The sequence below is a fragment of the Callorhinus ursinus genome, unplaced genomic scaffold (assembly GCF_003265705.2).
Source record: "Callorhinus ursinus isolate GAN/ISIS: 27379988/994484 unplaced genomic scaffold, GSC_fseal_2.0 scaffold5, whole genome shotgun sequence".
In the NCBI taxonomy this organism is placed as follows: domain Eukaryota; kingdom Metazoa; phylum Chordata; class Mammalia; order Carnivora; family Otariidae; genus Callorhinus; species Callorhinus ursinus.
The window spans coordinates 70329211-70351685 of NW_027397067.1; positions in this window are offsets into that span (position 1 = coordinate 70329211).

The following is a 22475-nucleotide window of genomic DNA, read 5'->3' on the forward strand; positions in this document are numbered from 1 at the left end:
CGCCGAGCAGGGATCCCGACGTGGGGCTCGATCCCAGGACCACCTGAGCCGAAGGCAGACGCTTAGCCGACTGAGCCACCCAGGCGCCCCTAAATTGTCTATTTTAAAAAAAGAAATCTGATTCTAAAAATCCACTCACGTGGCTGTTCTGGCCCCATTTATCCTCATTTCTCACAGCCCTACCACCTACACCAAAATGAATTGGTGAATTAAACTTCTTACTATTCCCTGAGTTTCCTTATGCCTCTGTGCCTTTCCGCAAGCTCTTTGCCCTGTAGGAAACAGCCTTTCCCCATTAACACAGATGAATCCTATTTGATCATCAAATGCCGCCTCCTCCAGGAAGCCACACTTGACTTCATCATGTGTCTACTAGTCTATTAGAGGGCTCCTTTCCTTTGCTTCAAAGGCACCCTCACTAACCTTGCTCCATGCCTAACATGCTGTACTGTAATTATCTGAAAAAAAAAAAATGTTTCCATCTCTCCCAGTCCACTGTGACCGGTTGAGTGCAAAGTCCACAGGCCTGGCACATGTTAGGCATTTATCAAACATTTGTTGAACGAACAAAGTGAATGCACTTTTTAAAGCAACAGCAATTGGGTTGTCACACACAAAATTTCAAACAAGAAAGAGAATTACCCTACAGGATGATTTGTCTGAGTGCTTTGTTTCCCTGTCATAGTATGTCAGGGATCAAAGGCTAACATTTTCTCCTCTTCAAACTGAAAATAGCTTTGTTTTTACTGCCTTTTCGTCCCTCATATTAGAGGGAGCTTTCATGGTAGACTTTAATAGGACTTGATTGTCTCTCTGTTCATATCCCTTGATACCCTGCTTTTCACCATAAGTCAGCAAGATCAAAATCTGCTCCTAATTATCTTCACTACCTGCTGAAATATCTGCTGCTGGGAATGTGTCAGTTGCTCAACAATTATGCTGGTGGTAACGGCGCATAGTCCCATGAGGTAGGGTGATGATGCCCCGACTTCAAAGGGCCTCTGCCAAGTGGTGATGTATATTGTCGTTCAATTACAGCATAATTAGGGTGGCATGCTATATTCTGACTTCTGCTTGTGTCACGGAGAATGGATCCCAACAGTGCACACTGTCACCCTGATGGGGACTCCAGTGTTACACAGGGGGTGGCTTTTTGACTCCTCCAGTGTCCATCTGCGTGAAGATGGCACCGGGTGGTCGTTGGGGCCAGATTTATTTCAGTACACATGCAATGAGCTGCGGCTTTGTGCCAGGCCCAGAGGTAGTCTGAGTTATAGTATTTCACAGATGCCTGGTGGTAAGTGTGAATTGTCATATCTCAGGGGGGTTAACTAAGGCTCCAAAAGCTTCTACGGCATGCCCCAAATCATGAGATTTGTCATTCATGGAGTCTGTATCAGGGAGCAAGTTTCCTAACCTCTGAGATGCAATGTTTTCTTCTGAAAGCGAATTAATGCCTTCACTGCTGGTTTGCCTCACACACACACACACACACGTGTGTGTATGTATATATATATATGCATGCATGTTTGTATGTATCTATTTATCTTTGTATGTATGTATCTATCTCAAGTGGAGTAATTGACAGAATAGGTCCTAAGTAATTATGTTTTAACTGTTGCCATTTTGTTTTCCCTTCCAATACCTCCAAAGCTGGTGGATCACCCAGCCTCCCAGTTTCCTTACGCCTAATGACACACTGACCTTCGTAAACTCTTCTTTCCTTCTGTCAAGGAGCAAGTGGAAATATCACCCATATTTGGTAGGTCCTTAGGGTGACTGAAGAAGAGCACGTGGAGACTCAGTTTTTCTCACGTATCTCTTATTCTCACAGTGGAGGCCCCAAGAATGGTAGATTTGGGTAGGTATTTGGAGGAGGTCATCTGGGGCTGTCTTGAAGAGCTGATTTTTCTGGTCTCCCTCCAGGGGCCCTGAGCTGATTCATTATGGTCAAGAACACAGAATCAGTAGTTAGAAAAGTATGAGTTTATTTTCAGGCTCTGTCACTTCTTCATTGTGTCAGCTTAAGCAAGTTCCAAAACTTATCTAAGTTTCAGTTTTATCATCTGTAAAATGGGAATGATAATAGCACTTGCCTCATCAGGCTATTGAAAGGATTGAATGAGATAATGCAGATGAAGCTCTCAGCATTATGTCTGTCACATTCTCAAATCCAACATCATTATTATTATTAGCACGACTATTACTGTAACTTCCTTTCCCTGTCTCCTCCTATTTCCTCTCTTCTCATGCATGCACAGTCTTAACCCAACCTCACACTCACCCCAGATGTTCAAATATTCTTGAAGATGTTACCATGCAGTGGAGCAACTAAATGAAAGTACAGGCTGAATGCAAATTAGCTCTGGAATTCACTCCACCCCCACCTTGGACAAGTCTCCTGGTAATAATAGGCACAGTGAAAACTGGAACACAGTCTCTGAGCCTTTTTGAAAGCAAGGTCTCCTAGTTATCGCAATAAACTGAATTTTGGGGTATACAGATTGTTATCAGTGAGCAGTATCAAACCTTCAGAATCATCAGCAAAAAACTAGGTTGAGTTGGATGGGAGAGTGCTCTGCGTATGATTCTATCACTTCCTATCTCAAAGCGAATCAACAATACCAGAGTGGTTCCTGTACCAGTGTTTGGGTGTAGCAGTATGTCAACAGACCCGCACTATAGAATTCTGCTCATGTTTCCACTGTGAGGCAAGACTTAGTAGAGTATAAACTTATTTACATCTTGATATGCAAATTTAAACACAGTGAGGGGGCAGAAGACCAGCAATGGAGGGTAAAAGAGAAATAAGGAGGAAATGAGGGAGGAGGGACAGACAGACAGAGATGGTTGTCACTCAAATACCTGGTACTGCAGAACAATTTTCTTAGTATTTGTTATCTGTTAAGAACTTTCGTTTCCCCCTTATATCTACCCTTTCAGCAAAGCATATTTTTTAAAAAATTCCAAACCCTCAATGAATTCTCTTAAGTGCTATTAAAATTGAAAGAAAAAGATACTCAGTTTTTAAAGAATTATATTAGGCAATTAGACATTTGAATTGTTGGCAAGTTTTCAAATATTCCAGATTTACGGTAAAAAACACAGTTTTCTGGAAATAAGTGATTCCAAGGAGCCAAATCTTGTTAATAACTTTGCATTCGGTCTCTTAAGTGCTAAAGATATATTTTATTGGATGTATTTTCCCCTTAAAAGGGGAAAGCTATGATGTAGACTCTCTCAGGAACAAAGTACTGGGGCAGGAATCTCAAACTCAGATGCCAACAGAGGCTGGCCAGATAAGATGATCCAGAGAGGCACAGAGGCCAGCAGAGCACAGAGAGGGCTGTTCTATGGGAGAGGCTATGGCCATTTAAGGTGGTGCTTAGTTCCAGTCCATTTTTGCCATACTAAAATAGGGAGGGAGTGGTCGAGAAAGGGGTATAATACTCTATAGACTTCACACCATCTGGCATACAATATGTATTTTTCATTTATGTGTCTGTTTCTCTTCTCCTTCCTCGAAGGTGAACAACATATGTATTGAATACACTTTAAAAATCTTAGAGAAAGGTAGTAATATTTCACATACAACATATATGTAAAAATGTACAATGTGGTGGATACAGGTGTTTGAGCTTGCCACCTTCCTTCTCTTTTCACTCTTTATTTGGCAAATAAATATCAGAAGTCTATTATGTGCCAGACACTGTTGTAGGTGTAGGGAATACAGCAATGAACCAGCAGGCGAAATCCCTGTTTTCATGGTACTTATATCCTATGTGGGAAGATGTGGACAATAAACTATGTATATTCATAATAAGTATATATTTAAAATATATGATAAGTATATACCTAGAAGTATGAACTGATGTTTTGTTGATTTGTTTATTGTCTGTATCTTCCCAACTAGAATGTAATCATTCTATACCAATGTAAGTATGTGTGTATATATAACATATGCTTATATATGGAAGGGTTTATATATAATTTCTATGGTTAAAAGCAAAGTAAAGAAAGAAGGATATGGGGCTCCTGGGTGGCTCAGTCAGTTAAGCATCCAACTCTTGATTTCGGCTCAGGTCATGATCTCAGGGTTGTGAGATTGAGCCGTGCTTTGGCTCCACCCTGGGCATGGAGCCTGCTTGAGATTCTCTCTTCTTTTCCCCCTGCTCCCCCCATCCCCGACTCATGCACTCTCCCTTTTTCTCTCTCTCTCCCTCTCAAAAAGAAAGAAAGAAAGAAGGAGGGGTTGCACCAGGGCAGCTGTGGGAGATACCATTCCTCCAGATGGGAGGTCAGGGAGAGTCTCAGTGAGAAGGGGACCTCTAACAAAAATATGACGGCTGTATATATTTGTAAGGAAAGGATATTCCAGACAGAGGGACCTACAAATGCAAATGAGATAAAGAGTTTGGAAGACCAGGGAGGATAACACAGCTGGAGAAGACTGGCCAAAATGACAGTACCGGGAGAAGAAATCAGAGCCAGCAGGTCCAAATCATCCAGGATTTTTGGCCATTTTATGAAGGTGAGAAGCCGTTGGAAGTTACTGAGCAGAAGAGTAGTAGGCTCTGACTTACATCTAAAAGGCTTACTCAAGATGTGTTAAGAATGGAATGCAAAGGGCAAGGGCAAAAACAGAAGAAAAGTTGGGAGGTATTTAGGCAGCCAGGTGACAAGGAGAGTGGGTGACAGCAGTGGTATGGTAAGAACTGGTCAAGTTCTGGATATACTCTAAAGGTAAAAATTCCAAGACTTGTCGATGGACTGCATATTAGGTGTGAAGACAGAGAGGAACAAAAGATAATGCCAAGATATTTTGCCTGAACGACAGAAGGATAAAGCTGCCATGAGCTATATTGTGAAAGGTGGTGATAAAAGCAGGTTACGAAGAGATGAGGTTAGGGGTTTGATTTTGGCCATGCTAAATTCGATATGCTATTTTAACATCCAAATGGAGATGTTATGTTAGTACGTCTATATGCAAAACTGGTGTTTGGGAGATTAGGTCTGAGCTGGAAATATAGCAGTAGTAGAAATATAGCAGTTTTCAGAGTGTAGATGGAATTTTAAGCTCTGCATCTAGCTAGGTCAATTGAGGGAGTTTAGATAAAGAAAAGATCTAGGGGGGTGCCTGGGTGGCTCAGTCGTTAAGCGTCTGCCTTCAGCTCAGGTCATGATCCCACGGTCCTGGATCAAGCCCTGTAACAGGCTCCCTGCTCCGCGGGAAGCCTGCTTCTCCCTCTCCCACTCCCCCTGCTTGTGTTCCCTCTTGCTGTGTCTCTCTTTGTCAGATAAATAAATAAAATCTTAAAAGAAAAAAAGAAAAGGAAAGATCTAGGAACGGAGCTTGGGGAGCTCCAACTATTATGGGTGTTGAAGAAAGAATAAACCAGGAAAATGTGATTGATGCAGGAGGATACCCAGGAGAGAGTGTCTCCCTGGAAAACAAGTGAAGGCAGTGCTTTAAGAAAGTGGGTGATTAACTGTATCAAGCAGCATAGGTCAAGTAAGATAAGAACCAGGTATGGCTATTAGATTTAGTAAACAAAGGTCAATAATGATCTTGATCAAAATTGTTTTGGTGAAGACCAGTTGGGAACAGTTCTGGAAAGAAAGTGAGATGAACTAAAGGTATAGGTTTCTATGAAGGGGACAAGAGAAATGATACAAATGTGGGACCAAGAGATGGAAAAATTTTATTTTACAGCACGTTCACTGCTGATGGGAATGAATTAGTAGAGCTGGCATGCAGGAGAAGGGAAATTTACTGGAATGAAGTCCTTGAGTAAGGAGAAGAGAGGAAGTCTAGGGCATAAATGGAGGAAATGGTCTTGGATTTGAGTGCAGACAGTTCTTCAACAGTAATACAAAAGATGATGGAATTTATGAGCTCAGAAACCAATAGACAGGTATAAGTGATGGAACAGGTGTGAAGTCTCTTCTGATGGCTTCTACTTTCACTTAAACAGGAGGAAAGGCCACTAGCTGAGAGTAAGGAAGGGGGAAGAATTGGAGATGTAAGAAGAGAGGAGGGAGGTAGTTGTCTAGGACGCTGAGAGAATGGATGGACTATGGAAATGTCCTTAGATCATCAGGTGGCCCTAATCATTCACTTGAAATTACCAGTCTTACATATAAAATGAGATGAGCTAATATGGTCTGTATTTTTCACAAGATATTTCAGCAGCCATGAGTCCAGGCATAGAATTGGCGGAGTGTTGAATTTAATGGAAGTCTGAGATTTTTCCAGGTGAGTACAAGGAAAGAGGGGCAAAGGAAATGAGATGAGCACAATCTTCAGTGATGAACCATGGAATCTAAGCTTCCACAAGTGCTTACTGAGAGCCTGGGATGCATCTTGCTGAATTTTGGGGACAGAGAGATGAATAGACATGGCGCTCACTCTAAGAGTCTCCTACAATGTTTCCCCAAAGTCGGTCATTTAAATGCCCCATCTTGTTATCATCATATCTTCGCACTTCCTATCGTATTGACTGTTTTCTTTAATTATGTACTTGTTTCTATCTTAATAAATTTATTTGAAAAGAAATTTTTGTGTCTCAACACAATGGAAAACCAGTTTCATCTGCAAGAAATAGAAGGTAATGGTTTAACCCAATACAATGAAAAGGGTACTATGACAGAATTTCCAAACTAGCTACTTTGTGTGCCACAGTCTCCAAGCTTGGATCTGCTGCCTCTTTGACAAATAAAGGAGATTATCAGGTACAGGAGTTGTTAAGGGCATACTAGCACAACACTTACAGTTTCTTCTTAAAATTATCAGCAGGATCAAAGAGAATGGGGAGAACTTTCTCCATTTATCCTTCAATGTTATATAACGCATTATGGAGTTGAGTATAAAAACAAGTCCCATTCTCTAATGATGCACATCCATATGCAGAGAAATACGCATCCAGTAAGAAGACAGCTATACTAACAAGGAAGTGCCATAGCTATCGCAAGGGGTGAGAGGCAGAGCTAACTAGGGTGTAGATTGCAAAGCAACTTGAATGCCATATTAAATGAGTTTGTCACTCATTTAAAAAAAATAAAGCTTAGGAATCAGGAGATAGCTTTAGGATGAGTGCTCATAGAATTATGTCATAGTTGAGTTAGAAGCTAAATCTGGAAGAGGTGAGCTCTAGAAGAAGTGAACCATATGTTGATGGATTTCTTCATTCCCTTTGGCCACAGATGGCCATAGAAGTTTCCGCCACTAGGATGGGTTTAGTATTTTTCTCTTCAGTGAGACTTGCTTTGGACATTTACTTTCTCTGTTCTATTTATTTTGATTTACACATCTGTGTTAGGGGAGAGAATGTGGCGGTAACAAGACTAGTTAAGAGAAAGTGACCTAAGTTGGAACCCATAATGTCTAAACTACATTGAGATGGGGAGGACGAGCAAGAATTAAGATATTGGATTGTAGAATCTACAGGGCTTAGGGATAGATGGACCGGGTGGACGAACATAAGAGGAGAACGGACCCTAAGATGACAGGGCAGTTCTCTGATATTTAACAGTAGATGGAAAGTGAAGTATGATTTAAGAAACATTTATGTAGTCCAATTTTGAACTACTTTATGTGGAAAGAGGTTTTTCTGGCTTACTTTCTGCCTCTTGCCTGCATTCCAGACAGGTGAAGTTACCAGATATTTAAGTTCTGTATTTATAAGGCACATCTAAACTGTGAGTTAAATATTAAAACAAAATGAGAATGCTCCTTACTTAAATTATAGATTTGTAATAAAGACCTAGCTTGAGATTTGGTATGAGAAATCTACCACTTGGTAGTAAGCTCCATGAAGGTAGCAATAATGTCTGTTGCTCAATAAATAGTTATTGAATATATGAAAAAGCTTCCAAATCTTGCAATGTTACATTTTTACTATTTGAACTCGATCACACCGCTGTATTTATTTATTCTGTTAGAAAATATTTACTAAGAACTACTTCCTGCCAGGCACTATGCTAGACACTAGGATATAGTTTACAATCGAACTGAAATATTCTGATTCCACAGACCTTTTTAGAAGGTGAGATAAAGCTTAATCAAATAACTGCATAAATAAGTGTGAGATTGCAACTGTTATTGCGTGCTACTAAGAGTTAGAAGCTGTCATGAGAACACGAAGGCATTCATTCATTAATTCAGTAATTACTTCGGAACCTATCAGGTACTGGGCATTCTCTTCTAGGCACTAGGGAGGCAGCAGTGAACAAATTAGGTAAAGCTTCCTGCCATCATGAAGATGACATTCTTTTTTCTTTTTTTAAAGATTTTATTTATTTATTTGAGAGAGAGAGAGCAAGCACATTATCACGGGAGAGAGTCAGAGGGAGAGGGAGAAGCAGATTCCCCACTGAGCAGGGAGCCCTGAGCAATGGGGACTCGATCCCAGGACTCTGAGATCACGACCTGAGCTGAAGGCAGTCACTTAACCGACTGAGCCACCCAGCTGCCCCATGAAGATAACATTCTAATGGAAGGGGCTAAATCATAAACCAGATCATTAACTTATTGATTGGTAAGCAGGGAAAGGAATAGGAGTGTAAAGGAGGCCAAGCTTTTCCATAAGGTGCTCTGGAAGAGAAGAATTCAGTGGGAAGGTGACTTTTGAATAAGAATGTGAAAGAAGAAGTGATCTATTTAGCCTTTCTGCCTCTTCCATCTCAAAAATGAGCATAATATTGTGCAGAAACCAGGGTTGTTGTGATTAAATGAGCCCACATGAGGGAAAGCTTCTAAACTCGCGCCTGGAGCTCAGTTAAATGTTGGTTCCTAACTGGATGAATGTCCCTGTTCCCTGTCTTCAGACAAGGTGCTGAAATCTGGTTCACATGTGTGTATATTTGTCCTACATTGTTCCACCTAACTTTTAAAACAAGTAAATCAACCTCCCCCACTCGCTCTTAAAGTGATAAGTAATATTTGCTTGCAACCAATACATTTTGCACTTAGGCATGCTTCTGTGTATTCACCTCTTTCAGCTGCACGGTCCGGAAGAAGTCAGGATGCGATCTACTCTGGGTGGTGGGAGACATTGCTTGTGATGCATAGAAAAGTAACACAAATGAAATCTGGTGGCAGTTCCAGGGCAGGCTGCAAAACATCCTGAAACACTTTCCCCCGTGTGGGTTCCAGGAGTGTCTGTATCTGGGAGCAGTGGATTGAATAGCGCACTGTCTTGCCAGGTGACCTTGGTAGGATGCGTAACCCTCTTAGATCTCTGTTTTCTCATCTGTGCAACAAAGGGAGTGCTAACCTTCTCTGACCCCTCAGAAGCGTTAGGAGGGGGAAATAAGTTAATGTTTGGAAAGGCCTGTGTGACCCTTGGAGCCAAGACATTATCAAAGTACAAAGTAAATTACAGGGACTATTTGCTATCCCATTAGTAACTCAAACAGTACAAGGGGCTCCTCCTGTCAAGTCCTTGTAAGTCAAGCCTGTAATACACACTTGTTTTTTTTTCACCAGGACAAAAATGGAAATGAAAGAGTTGGAAACTCTTTCTCCTCAGACTCATTTTTAAAACGTTCAGCCATGGAAATTCTAATGGGCACTGATGGGTTCCCTCCTCTAGGAACACCCTGCCTGATCCCCTCATCAAGTCCTGGGACCCTGGAAACAAGATAAATTTGGAACTTGGAACCTGGACCCAAGGCTTCAGGACTTTTGTGACTTTGGCCAAGTCACTTAGCATCCCTGACACTCTCTTTCTGGGCATGTAAAATGAGAATCCTCCTCCTCACTGCACTTTCTTGGTTATTATGTCTCCTTAATATAACTAAATTGCTAAAATATATAGACTGTCAACTCTTATTATGTTAAGCACTCTATTTATACTATCTCTTTGAATCCTCACAAAAGCCATATGAAGTATGGTAGGTTATTTTCCATAATTTTCATATAAAAAACTGAGGCTGTGCAGAGTTAACTTACCCATAGTTACCAAGCTCAAAGGCAGGGAGGCTAGAATTCCCCACAGGTCTATCCGATTCCAGGCCAGAAAGCTGAACCTGAGCCTTCTATGCTCTAGTCATCTTTGTATACACTCGACCTGGCACAAAGTAGATCAGCACTCCCAGTGTTATGCACCTGCAGAGTGAAGATGCTTTGTGATTTTCAGAACGTTATTTAAATGATGGTATTAAGATTAATACTCATATTTCCACAGACCACATGTGTCCATCAGCCTTTTGTGCAGGACAACAAACATTGAGACATGGACACATCTGTCTATTTATCACTGGGAATTTGCAGTAATAAATCCTTTCTAGCTGAGATGAAAAGAGGAAGGGTTAGGACATGGCTGGACTGGGCTTATGCTTGGATCTCCAAAGGTTTAGTCAGGCTCTTTTCAACCTATTAGCCTATGGTGCTAAACCAATTATAATGATCATAATCTGCCACTTCTTTCCCAGCACAATTTCATGCTAATAAGCAATGGAAGTTTGGCAGTTGTGTAGTGAGAGAGGGATTGGTGGTAAAAGGCCAATGGAAGTACAAGACATGTAGCCCCTGATAGACCATTTTTGGCAATGGTCAAAATCTTTTAGACACTAATCTTCCTCTAGCATTGAAATGTGCCTCATACTCCAACTCTACACAACGTTTGGCCAAGTACTTGGAATGGAAGTCTAGCATGTCTACCTTTCCTAGCTGCTTAGAAGAAGGAAACACCAAATCTAACGACATATTTATGAGGGGCACTGTTTGAAATTGGTATTTCAATGGATTACTTAATTTTTTCTTAACTTTCATAAGACAGTTGTAGAATCCTCATTAACCTTTGTTAATGTTGTCTCTAAGAACTGTGTATTTTATTGGGGTGCACACAGGCAGGAAAAAGGAGTTATGAAATGGGATCACTATGGTTTGCCTGGGTGGCTCAATCAGTTAAGTGTCCGACTCTTGATCCTGGCTCACGTCTTGATCTTATAGTCACGAGTTTAAGCCCCATGTTGGGACATGCTGGATGTGGAGCCTACTTAAAAAAAATAGTACATCGTTTGGAGGCCATGTTGGTCTCAATTCTGAGGCTTCTTCTACAATAATATTCACGCTGTGACTAGGATGAAGAAAGTAGACTCAAACCCAGTCAAAACAAGTTTCACTTCACTGCAGAAATGTCTCTAATACATAAAATTGGGTATTAGGAGATTGAAAGAGATGAAAGAGGTTTTTTCCTGATTTTTTTTCTCATTTCCAAGGAAATTAATATCAGTTCTAAATGGTTTCCCAGCCTCCGAAGTTAGACTTCCCCTCCCATCTTCCAAAAAGTGGTATCTTATCAAATGTGAGCATTAAGCTCACATAAATTCAGCAAAACTCATCCTTCCTAAGGGAAAAAAAATTAAATAGTTGAGGGTATCTCCCCACCACTCCACTAAATGTAGTAATGTCTAGAATAATCCTGTGGACTGCTGAATAGAGTGTCAAGTGCAAAAAGAGGGACATGTCCTTTATTGGATAAAAATAAAAACAAAATTAGGGAAACTGGGTCTACTGTCTCGACATGATGAATATCAGTCTTCAAAGTGGGCCTGAATCTTCTTAGTCCATTTTCAACATAATTTTAATGGGAAATGTTTTTATGTCACATGCTTACTTTGGAACTTTATATTTCAGAAGAATGCAATCCTTCAATATTGCCCCCCAAATTATATTCCAAAGGGCAAGTTGGACCATGTGTTTTCCTAATCAATGCTTTCTCCTTCATTCATTCCACAGATATGCAATAAACACCTATTATTCTGAAAAGTGCTGAAAATACAACAGAAAATAAAAATAGAAAGAAAATTCCATCTCCCATTGAACTTATAACTCAGTGGAGGAATTTGAAGATAAATAAATACATGCATATGTCACTAAGATGATGTCACATAGTAGAAAACACTAAGGAAAGAAAAATTCAGAGTGTTAGGGAAAAAAACAAGAGGGTCAATTACAGATTGAGGTGCAAGGGGTGTCCTTTCTGAGAAGGTGGTATTTGAGCTGAGATTTAATTGATGGTTGGTGGGAAAGACACAGCCACGTGAACATATGATGAAGAAGATAGTAGATGGGTGAATGATTGCCAAGTCTCCGAGGCAAGAAGGAGTTTGACTTGTTGGAGAAATAGACAGATCAGCAGAGTTGGAGCTTCAGAACGATTGGCTACTGGTAAACTCTTCTCAGGGTATAAAACACTACCTGATGTGACACCGCCTGACGTTCCAATCCCATCTCTCAACACGTCTCTTTTACTCTCCCTCTAGTTTTGCTCAACTGCTTGGAGACTTGGAGTGCACGTACCAGGCTGTTCACATCTCCATTGATTAGTACACGCTATTCTCCCTATATGGAATCTGCTTCTCCACTGGGTCATCCCATGGGTCTTACACATCTTTCAAGATAAATCTTCCCTTCCATATCTGTGGAATCAGACAGGGAATGATTAATTGCCCCAATTTTCCAGAAGTCTCTCACTATTAAAATGCTTTGTCCTTCTTTTAGAGCATATATTCTAATTGAGTATTCTCTTGTGCTCTACTTTGACCGCCATCAAATTCAGCATAACATTTTAGGCTGCAGATTCCAGAAAAACATGCACCTTTCAGCATCTAGTGCAGAAATATAGGTCACCATTCAATAAATGAACCAATCATTTCTCCTTCTTTCCCTTCCCTTCTTCCTCCCTCCCTCCCTCCCTCCCTCCTTCCCTTCCTCCTTCCTTCCTTCCTTCCTTCCTTCCTTCCTTCCTTCCTTCCTTCCTTCCTTCCTTCCTTCCTTCCTTCCTTCCTTCCTTCCTTCCTTTCTTCCCTCCTTCCTTCCAGTTCATTTTAACCAACTTTGGGCATCATTCTTGATACCTCCCTTTCCTCATCCCCCGCAGCCATGTTAGCAGAAAATCATGCTTCATCTATCCACCCCTACACCCTACACACACCTGTTGCATTGTCTTCTCCCTTCAGCAGATATGATTTTGGCAGTCCAGTCTCCTTACTCCTTAGGCACAAAGGAATTTCTCCCCATTGTTTTTACATTGTTCTCTCTTCAAAACTCACAGAGAGGCTGTCCTAGCCACCCTATTGCTGCAACATACTTCCTCATACTCTTTATCACATCACCATTTATTTTATAAGATTTAGCAAAATATTAGACTATCTGCTTGTTTACTAGTTATTGTCCACCCTCCCTCGTTTTAATATAGACCCATTGAGGAAAGTTCGGACCTTGCATGTGTTACTCACCATTGTGACCCAGAACCCAGCATCACATTTGGCATATGTACTGGTTGAACAAGCGAGTGAATGAATGAACACGTACATGAGAGCCTGTAATGCACCAGGCTCTGTGTTAGGTAATACGAATACAAAAATATTAATTCATGGCCTTTGGCCTTGAGGCCATTTTCCCTTCCTTGTAAATCTAGCTTTTCTTCTTTTCTTCTTTCTCATGCAGTTTTTGAAAGAATGTTGTGTAGGGCTGTGAGTTAGAACCTTGTGATAATGCCCTAGAGCAGAGGTCATGGGTCTCATCTGGAGGGGAACCAGTTGTCTGTGTCCTCCTTAAAGGAGCTCCTAAACTTGAGTGGTTATTTTGCAGTCATCTTTGATAATAAGACGGTGTGAATGGGTTAGATCAAATATATCTCCTAATTAGCATTCATCACAGGATATTGTGGTTAATAGTTAAAATACCCACCTTCTCTACCGGACTCTGAGATCCTCAATGGCAAGCACTGCATTGTATCTATTCCTTTCCTACTCTTCATGTAGTACCACCATAGGTGTGCTAGTATTTTTTTCCCCTGAAACAACTGCAACAATTATGGCACCTACTTAATTGTTTTTCAGAGCATGTAGGAAACTTTAGAGATTATGTGGACTTCTCCTAATATTTCAGATGAGAAAAATGATGAGAAAGATTACGTTCAAAGTAAATGGCAGAAACAAAACTGATTTGGGTCCACGGCTCTAAGCCTTGCCTGCTTTTCTGGTTCAAAGTTGCATCTTTATCTGAGAGAAAAAGCACCGCTCTTGGGAAATGTGCTGGGTGGAAGAGCTTCTACTCTCACATGGCAAGGCAGCAAAGAGATGAGAAATGAGTGTTGAGCTGGCATAGAGAGGTGATGCTTCATATGCCAATCTGACAGCAAGGAAATCCTGCAGACTCTGAGACTCACTGGCAACAAGGAGCTGAGAGCTGTCACTAAATTAATCTATCAGGTGATGTTGCAGTAACAGTAAGGGAGTAGACCTGAGAACAACTTGGGGGCAGACAGAGTAGTGATCCTTTCCCATACATAGGTCCATAACGTTAACATTTTCAAAGAATGGCATAGAGCTTGTAATGATTAATCTTATATGTCAATTTCACTGGGCCACAGGGTGCCTATATCTGGACATGTCTGTGATCCTGTTTCTGGAAGAGATCCACATTTGAATTGGTAGACTAAATAAAGCAGAGTAAAGACTGAGTAAAGCATTATGTAGGTGGGCCTTAGTCTTTTGAGGACCTGGATAAAACCAAAAGGCATAAAAAGGGAGAACTCTCTTTCTGCCTGATTGTTGAGATGAAACCTAGATCTTCTCTTGCCCTCAGACTGGAACTTATGCCATTGCTTCTCCTGGTTCTCAAGCCTCCAGACTTGGACTGGAGCTACACCACTGGTTTCTCTGGGTCTCTGGCTTGCCAACAGCTAATTGTGGGACTTTTTAGCTTTCATCCTGTTCAGTGAGACAATTCCTTATGATAAATCTTTTTATTAGTTCTGTCTCTCTGGATGACTCTAATACATAGCATTTCTAGTTCTTGGATAACCAATAACCATTATAGCTGATTAAGTGAAACACTCAATTAACTAGTACACTCTTATTTTCCAGGTTCTGGAGAAAATCCTTATTTAATCACCTTGATTTCCTTAAGATACTTGAGATGCAATGCTAAAAAGAGAGGCCATAAATAGGAGCCCAACATTTATTGAACACTCTTGTTGGGGAGAACTGCCTTCAACCACAGCTTGATGGTCATGGTGGTCTTACTTTTTTGTATAACATCTTGAGTAAGAATTCCTCACCCAAACTTTAATGTCAGTTCCCTATAGGTCTTAATGCATTACTGTAGAGTTCCATCAGTCAGAATTCTTCTATATCTCAACAGCCCATATTATTGACCTTTTATCTCTGGCCTACTGATATACTCTTGGGCCCTTTGTGAAGCCTTTTGGATGGCTTAACTATGGTTTGCACACAAAGGTCAGACAGCAGGGTTGTGGAGACCTCCCACCTGGTCTGGGTGACCCTTCCTTCTCAAAAACTGTTGTGTTAGCCCAAACAATGTGCAGTCAAGCCTGTGTTCACACATGATACAAAATGTAATCAGTAAGCAACTTCACTCTCTAGATCTTGTTCTGGGCCCACATTTCTGTTGATGACAGAGGGAAATGACAGAGGGAAATGACAGAGGGAATTGGTGCTTAAATTTGCCATTCCCTTCCCACCTAAAACAGACTGTTGTTCTGTTATCTTACTCTTATTTGCACAAATACTCTGTAGAGTTGTAGCTCAAATTTCCCAGTAAAGGAATTTTCTCTTCTGTCAAGAAGCATCCTTGGCCACATGCTGAGTTCCCGCTACCCATAGCTTATAAAAACACTTTATGTTCAAACCTCTAAGACTTACTTTTGCTACACCAAAGGAAAGGCTTCAATTCAGAAATCTCTTTTGTCACACAACAAAACCAGCTTGCCTAACTTTTGTCTTCCTTTGGGCTTTACATCCTATTTGGAAGCCAAAAGTTGGATATTGACTATTTCTCCTTCTCCCTTCCATTATCCTAATCTTTCTGGGGACAAATGAATATCTCTAGTTGTGCAGAAAGAGAGGAAACACCAGGAGGAGAAAAGTCCTAACAATATTTTCTTAAATTCTGTGAAAAAGGTAAAAATCACTAATAAAATTACCCAAAGTAAAAGTTAACTGTATACATTTTGTAATCCACCCATTTCATTTGATCACATCAATTATACTACAAAACTTTCAAAGTATGATGAATTTCCATTATAAATTTGAACTCAATGCAGTTTAAATCAATTCAACACAGTCACAATCAACAAACACTATGAAGTGCCTGTTATGTACCAGGTCTGTGCTAGGTTTTGGGAAGACTGATTAAGGAGGTACTTTCATCTTCTTTAAACAGCTCTCATCCTATGAGTAAGTAAGACTTATAAATGAATAAATTACTTAACAAATTAAACAATTCAGTAAGTTTATTTCAAATAATATAGACAAGGCCATAGCAGATGTCTTTGACTTCTATAAGAAAATACACTGTCATGGCACAGAGAAGGGACAGTCTGAGGGGCTCAAGAATAACACTTCAAAGGAAGCAATATCTGAGCTGGATTGTAAAAGATGACTTATTAAGTGCACAGGAAGGAGGAGTCATTTCTGGCAGAGGGGGCAAAATGTAAAAAATGGCCAGCGCATACCTGGGATGAAGAGCCATTTGACTTGACTCACCATAAGTACTCACAAAAGGCAAATAACTTTTTATGTACTGGTTAAATGCTGAGTACAGACAATTTAAAGAGTACAAAACTCAGTCCCTTCTCTCAGAACACCCAGTCTGGGCACAGGAGAGGGGAGACTGAGTAAGTTAATAATGACAATTGAGATAACCACAGAGTCTATGGGGAAATAAAGGAAGGGGGCTGGATTATGCATTGCATTTTCTAGGTAGACTGCAAGACTTCTCATGCCTTTCTGGATCACTAGGTCATATTACTTGGAAGGCAAGTTAGAGTGAAGTGACCTTGTTAGAGGGAGTGTCGCTTAATGGAGAATAGTTTAGCCAGAGACACTTAAGTAGGGCAATCAGGGGGTGGGTTGACACGGTCCCCATCTGGCCAGCTTTTCTAATATCCTGATTTTTGTAAGCCATCATTTCCCATCACTGTTTGCTGTCATGTTGGGTGGTTTTCTTTCTTTTTAAAGCAAAGACAACTCAGGAAGATGAATATGTCCAGCAAGCTCAAGAATTAATCAACTTTATGGAGAAGAATCATTTATGGACATCTCATTCATTACAAAATTACTCATTTGGCATCTGTGATTACTTCGACTTTTATAACTCCACTTTCTGTAAGGACAGCATTCAAAAATGTATTAGTCACATATACAGGAAAATGTTTAACCTCCATAAGAAAATGCACTGTATCCAATAATAATTTATCTGTAGGACCAGAACTAGATTCTATGGTTTCCTATTTCCCAATTGAGTACTTTTTCTCCTAGTTGATACTTTAACAAGTTCTGAAAAACAAAAAAAACCTCATGCATTTCTGTGTAAATGTTGCATATGGGCTACTTTGTATGCAGAGGAAATAAAACAATAGTTATTATTTTTATACAATGTCTATGTTACAAGTACTTACCTGAGTACTTGACATATATAAAATCACTTCCTCTTTAGAATTACTTTATAAGGCATGAACTACTATTATCTCCATTTTAAAGATTAGTAAAGTGAAACCCAGAGAAGTGAAGACTCTTAGCTATAGTCATATAGCTACTAAAACAGTCAAGCCTGGGCTACAAATTCTAGACGTTCACCTCCAAAACACTGCCCTATACCACCATGTTCATGATCTTGTAGCAATTGAGCATAGAATTTAGAAATTAAGGAAATAATTCCTTACTCATGATGTGCTATTAGGAGTGCTTTGGCTTAATTAGAGGTGCAGAAGGACTGAGATCTCAAGGTCTCTAGAATTTGGAACAGAGGAGGCCGACTGGAGTCCCAGAGCTCTGGAAGACATCAAGTCAATGGAAAGTCATCACAAGTAGAAAGGAGAATCTGTCCCAGAGTGCAGCTGCAGAGTTCTAAGGGTATAGACTGGGCCCTGGGTGGACACTGAACTGGGGGCAGAGGATGAGCTTGGTGCCATAAGACTTTAGGAAGATAGGCTATCTGAGTAGGTTCACTTTGAAAGCCAGTGTGGGCCCAGTGAGATTGTTCACTAAGATGGAAAAAGAGAACTGAGGGAAGTTAAAGGCATGCAAGTGTATAAATATGAAGGTAGGATGATTTCATGGAACTAGAAGGTAAGATCATTACATGCTTTGAGTTCATGGGGGAATATTCCAGGGGAAATAGATTTTCACCGAAGTCCATATCAATATTGTACAAATATCAGCTGAAGGGGTCTTGGCGTAGAGTTAGGGCCTGACTTTGAAAGTTGGGTAGAGATTCAGAGAGCTTGGGCAGGTTAATACTCTGGCACTCCTTCAAAAATACATTTGTTACACATTTGTTCAGTTTACTATGAGAGATTCAACCCCAGTCTTGTATGTCCACTCAGCAACACAAATGCTTTGTGCTTCACCAAATCCATATTTATTATGGAGCAGTATAGACACCATTTTTTGCTGCTATTTGAACATGCTATGGAGTGAGTTCATAACTCCTCTTATACCCTGTGAAGCTTACCAAAGCCTTTTTCCAACCTTGTATAGCATTCTCAGAGAATGGTTAGAATGAATATAATTGTTTGGTGACATTTTCAATGAGGTTGAAAGCCTCCTTGAGAATGGAGCTCCCAGGATGTGTTCAGCTAGCATTCTGTTAAATCGAGGTCTCACAAGAGCAGGTTCTAGTTCTGGATAGGTCCAGAACAATCCATGTGGGTTGGGCAATTTATTTCCCTCGCGTGTGCCCAGCTACTTTATCCATAGAGCAAGGATGTTGAAAGAAGCTAGACACAGAACACATAATATATGACCATTTATATCAAATCCAGACAGGCAAATCCATGCAGATGGAAAATAGATTAATTCTTGCCAGGGGCTGGAGTGAGGGGAGAATGAGAAGTGACTGCTAATGGGTATAGACTTACTTTCTGGGGTGATAAAAAAGTTCTCTAGTTAGTGGTGACAGTTGCACAACTGTCTGAATATACTAAAAACAATCAGATTGTATACATTAAAAATGGGAATGTTATGGTATGTGAATTATATTTACATGAAAAAAAGATTATGGAGGTCTTTTCTAGTGTTGACATTTTACAAATTTTCACAAGATTTTTTTTTTAACCAAATTCAACCTGGAACAGAGCAGAAAGTAAAAACAAAAATGAAAACAAAAACAAAAGCCAAGAAAAAACCATTTTCTGGTTCAGTCTTCTCTTTGCTCCTGGACTGCAGACCACGATTATTGATGCTTCATCCAGTTTGCTGGCTTTCCGAGCAGTGAGAACTTGATAATTATTGGCAAATTTGCCAGATGGGCAACTTCAGGAACAAGGGAAGACATTCCCCTGGATGTGAGCCTTAAGAAATGAAAGATAAGTATATTTATCTCAGTGGGCTTCAGTCCCATTTCAGAGAGTAGTTTGAACTTTAATTCAAGTGATTTGGCTAAGATACAAATAGCACACATTATATGCAAATTTCCCAAGCATATGAACACAATCACATTCACAGTTGGAAGAAAGGGAAACAAAATCTATATATAACTGCACAATCACTTATTATGCTAAAAATACCCTCTTTCAAGACACATCTTTTTTTCCAGTGGTTGGAAAATAACTTTGTACTATGCCCTCTGTGGCACTAATGATCAATTGTAAAATTATAGCATAAAATTTTAATCTGCTATTTTTATCCCCTCTGAGCAATTGATTCTTGAAAGCAGAGACACAGAGCCTGTCTCCTGTTTCCAGGCCTTTGAGCAAAAATGATCATTTTAAACACCTGTTTTGGTTTTAAAAATGGTAAAATTCAAGAATAGCATGGTGATACGTGTCTCCTAGCAGTGCCGTACTTACTACACTTGTGTCTGGGGGAAACTGACACTCAGGTGGGGGCTGGGAAGCTTTTATTTGTTGTTTTAGATCATCATCCGTAGCTGGAATTGATGCAGTTCAGGGAAGAGGCAGCATTTCTCCTTAGCGCATGCCTCAAAACTCTCCACCGCTAATAAGGTTCAGTGCCCAGAGAAGGAGAAAGCAAAATGAATGCCAGGCTTTTTATCTTCTTAACTCTCCCCACACCCATTTGGCTTTATCTTCCTTCTCTGGCAATTGCCTCCTCTCTGGAGGCAATTGAAACAACTTTATGGCCTATAAAGACGTTTTCCATGCTGTTTTTCGAGGAACACTGGTATATTATGAGATTTTGGAAATGTATGTATGCTTGGAAAAATATATTTTTCTTTTCCAAAAAAAATAAAGTTTTTATATAATTTCCTGGGACCCTAGGAGCCAGGGGAGTGTGGGTAGTGGCAGGTGGTTGGAAAGGTGGTGTTGGGCTGGAGGTTGACAACGTACATTAGCATATTAAAGAACTTAAGAAACCTACAGGGTACTGGTTTCCCAAGAAATCCTGCCTGGGAAAGTGACCTAAAGTTTAAAAATCTTAAGTTTCTTATCCTGGCACATAATGCCCATGAAGATGCTAAAACTCATCTTTCTTGCTTTATCAAGTCATCAAGAATCACTTTCAGACACTGTATTGACCTCACTTTCAATTGAGTATTTTCCTTGAAACTGGAGAAGTTTTGTCTTTTGTGTCTCTTCTGAGTATTCTTATCTACTCTCCTAACTGTGGGACCACATATAAAGCCATGTTTTTTGCATAATTCTGGTAAATTATTCCTACTAACAGGTAACACACCATCCTCCGATCTCAGTGACTGAACACAACAAAAGTTTATCTCCTCTTCACATTCAGTGCAATGTGCATTGGATGCCTCTCCTCCAAAGAGTAACTTAGGGATTCAAGCTCCTTCTATCACTTGGCTCCACCAAACTTGGGGGTCTTTTACTTCCAGCATCATGGATGGGATGAGAGGGCAGAATGAAGTTTTTATGGGAGATTTTCAGGGGGGCTATCATCCTGCCTATACAAGGTAGGTGGAGAATGTTCCTTTTTAGGCTCTAATTTTGCTCCCTAGTGAAAGAACTCCCTTGTCCTTTGCATCCCATGGTCTATGGCTCCACCCTTGTAGGTCTTCTCTTCGTTCAGTAGTCTCTTTGGGGATATCTGAAGTGGGTGTTGGAGAGCACACCATTCTTAGGGGCTTTGAAACTTGACTCCTGCTTATGATTGGTTAGGGTCTCAAAGATTGCCTCAGGTCTTTCCTTTTTTTTTTAAAGATTTATTTATTTATTTTAGAGAGAGAGAGCACAAGTGGGAAAGGCAGAGGTGGAGGGAGAGAGAATTGCAAGCAGACTCTGCTCTGAGCAGGAAGCCCGACGTGGGGTTCGATCTTATGATCCTGAGATCACAACCTGAGCTGAAACCAAAAGTCAGCTGCTTAACCAACTGAGCCACACAGCTGCCCCTGAAAGGTTGCCTCAAGTCTTAAAGTCAAAAGACATTTTCAATGAATTTGTGATTTTTTTTGCAAAACAATCCTTCCAATGGCTTAATAACTTCTGATCTCTACTTCTCAGTCAGTTCTGTGTCCAGTAACCACAACCTCAATCTTTCCCTGGACAGACCTGCTTTATTTCTTTGTTTTTCTATCCCCTCACCTCTTTCTCTTCAACGATGCTTCACTGAGGCCATTGGGATTGAATTGGGTTAATTGAATCAGGATTGATCATTGCCCTGAGTGACCATCCACCTGAGGAGTTTTTCTGAGACTGTGTATTTCAAAGTATTTAAAAAATCTCCTCTCTTACTTTCAGGGGAATCTAGAATCTGTTAACTTTTCCAACTCTGAAAAGACCTGAAATTTCTGGACTTTCTTCTCTTTTATTTCTACCTACAAAGTATCTAATTCTCTTGTGAGCTAATATCTTAAAATATCTTACCAAAGGCAGCCTTTGGTAGCCAACACACACTACAAGCTTTCTGCTTTCTAAGCTTTTCCAGTAGAGCTGCTGGTTGACTAGGCATGTGATCTGTATCCCAAATAACCACAGGCAGGAGTTAAACCAATTTTTTTTTACAACTGCATCATCTGGAGTGCTATCCTTCCAGCCTTCTGTGTTCACTTCCTTGATGCCTCTCTTAATCCTTATCTAATGCCAATTTATTTTAGTTCTTTGTTATGGTGGCACTCCACTTCAAAGACTGATTTCTGTAGGAAATGATATAACCAGCCATCCTGAAATCTCAGCGATTTAGCACACAAAAAAGTGGAATTCTTGCTCATGTCAGAGATTGTTGTAGATTGAATGGCTTTCCTAGGTTTTCCTTAAAGGGAAGGAACCAGGATTCTTCTTTTCATGTGACTGTCATCCCCACATCCTTTTGTTTTTTCCAGACAGACAGGGAGAGAGCGTGAGTTGAGGACCTTGAGAAGGTTTGAAGGACTAGGCTTGGGAGTGGTGCATATTACTTATGCTCATTTCACTTTGCCCAAAAAGGATTCTTCGGAAATGTAATCATTCTTTATTTTTGGGAAAAGGAAGAGAAAAGAGGAGAATCTAGTCGCTTGCTTTCCTATTCCCAAACTCATCTGTCTC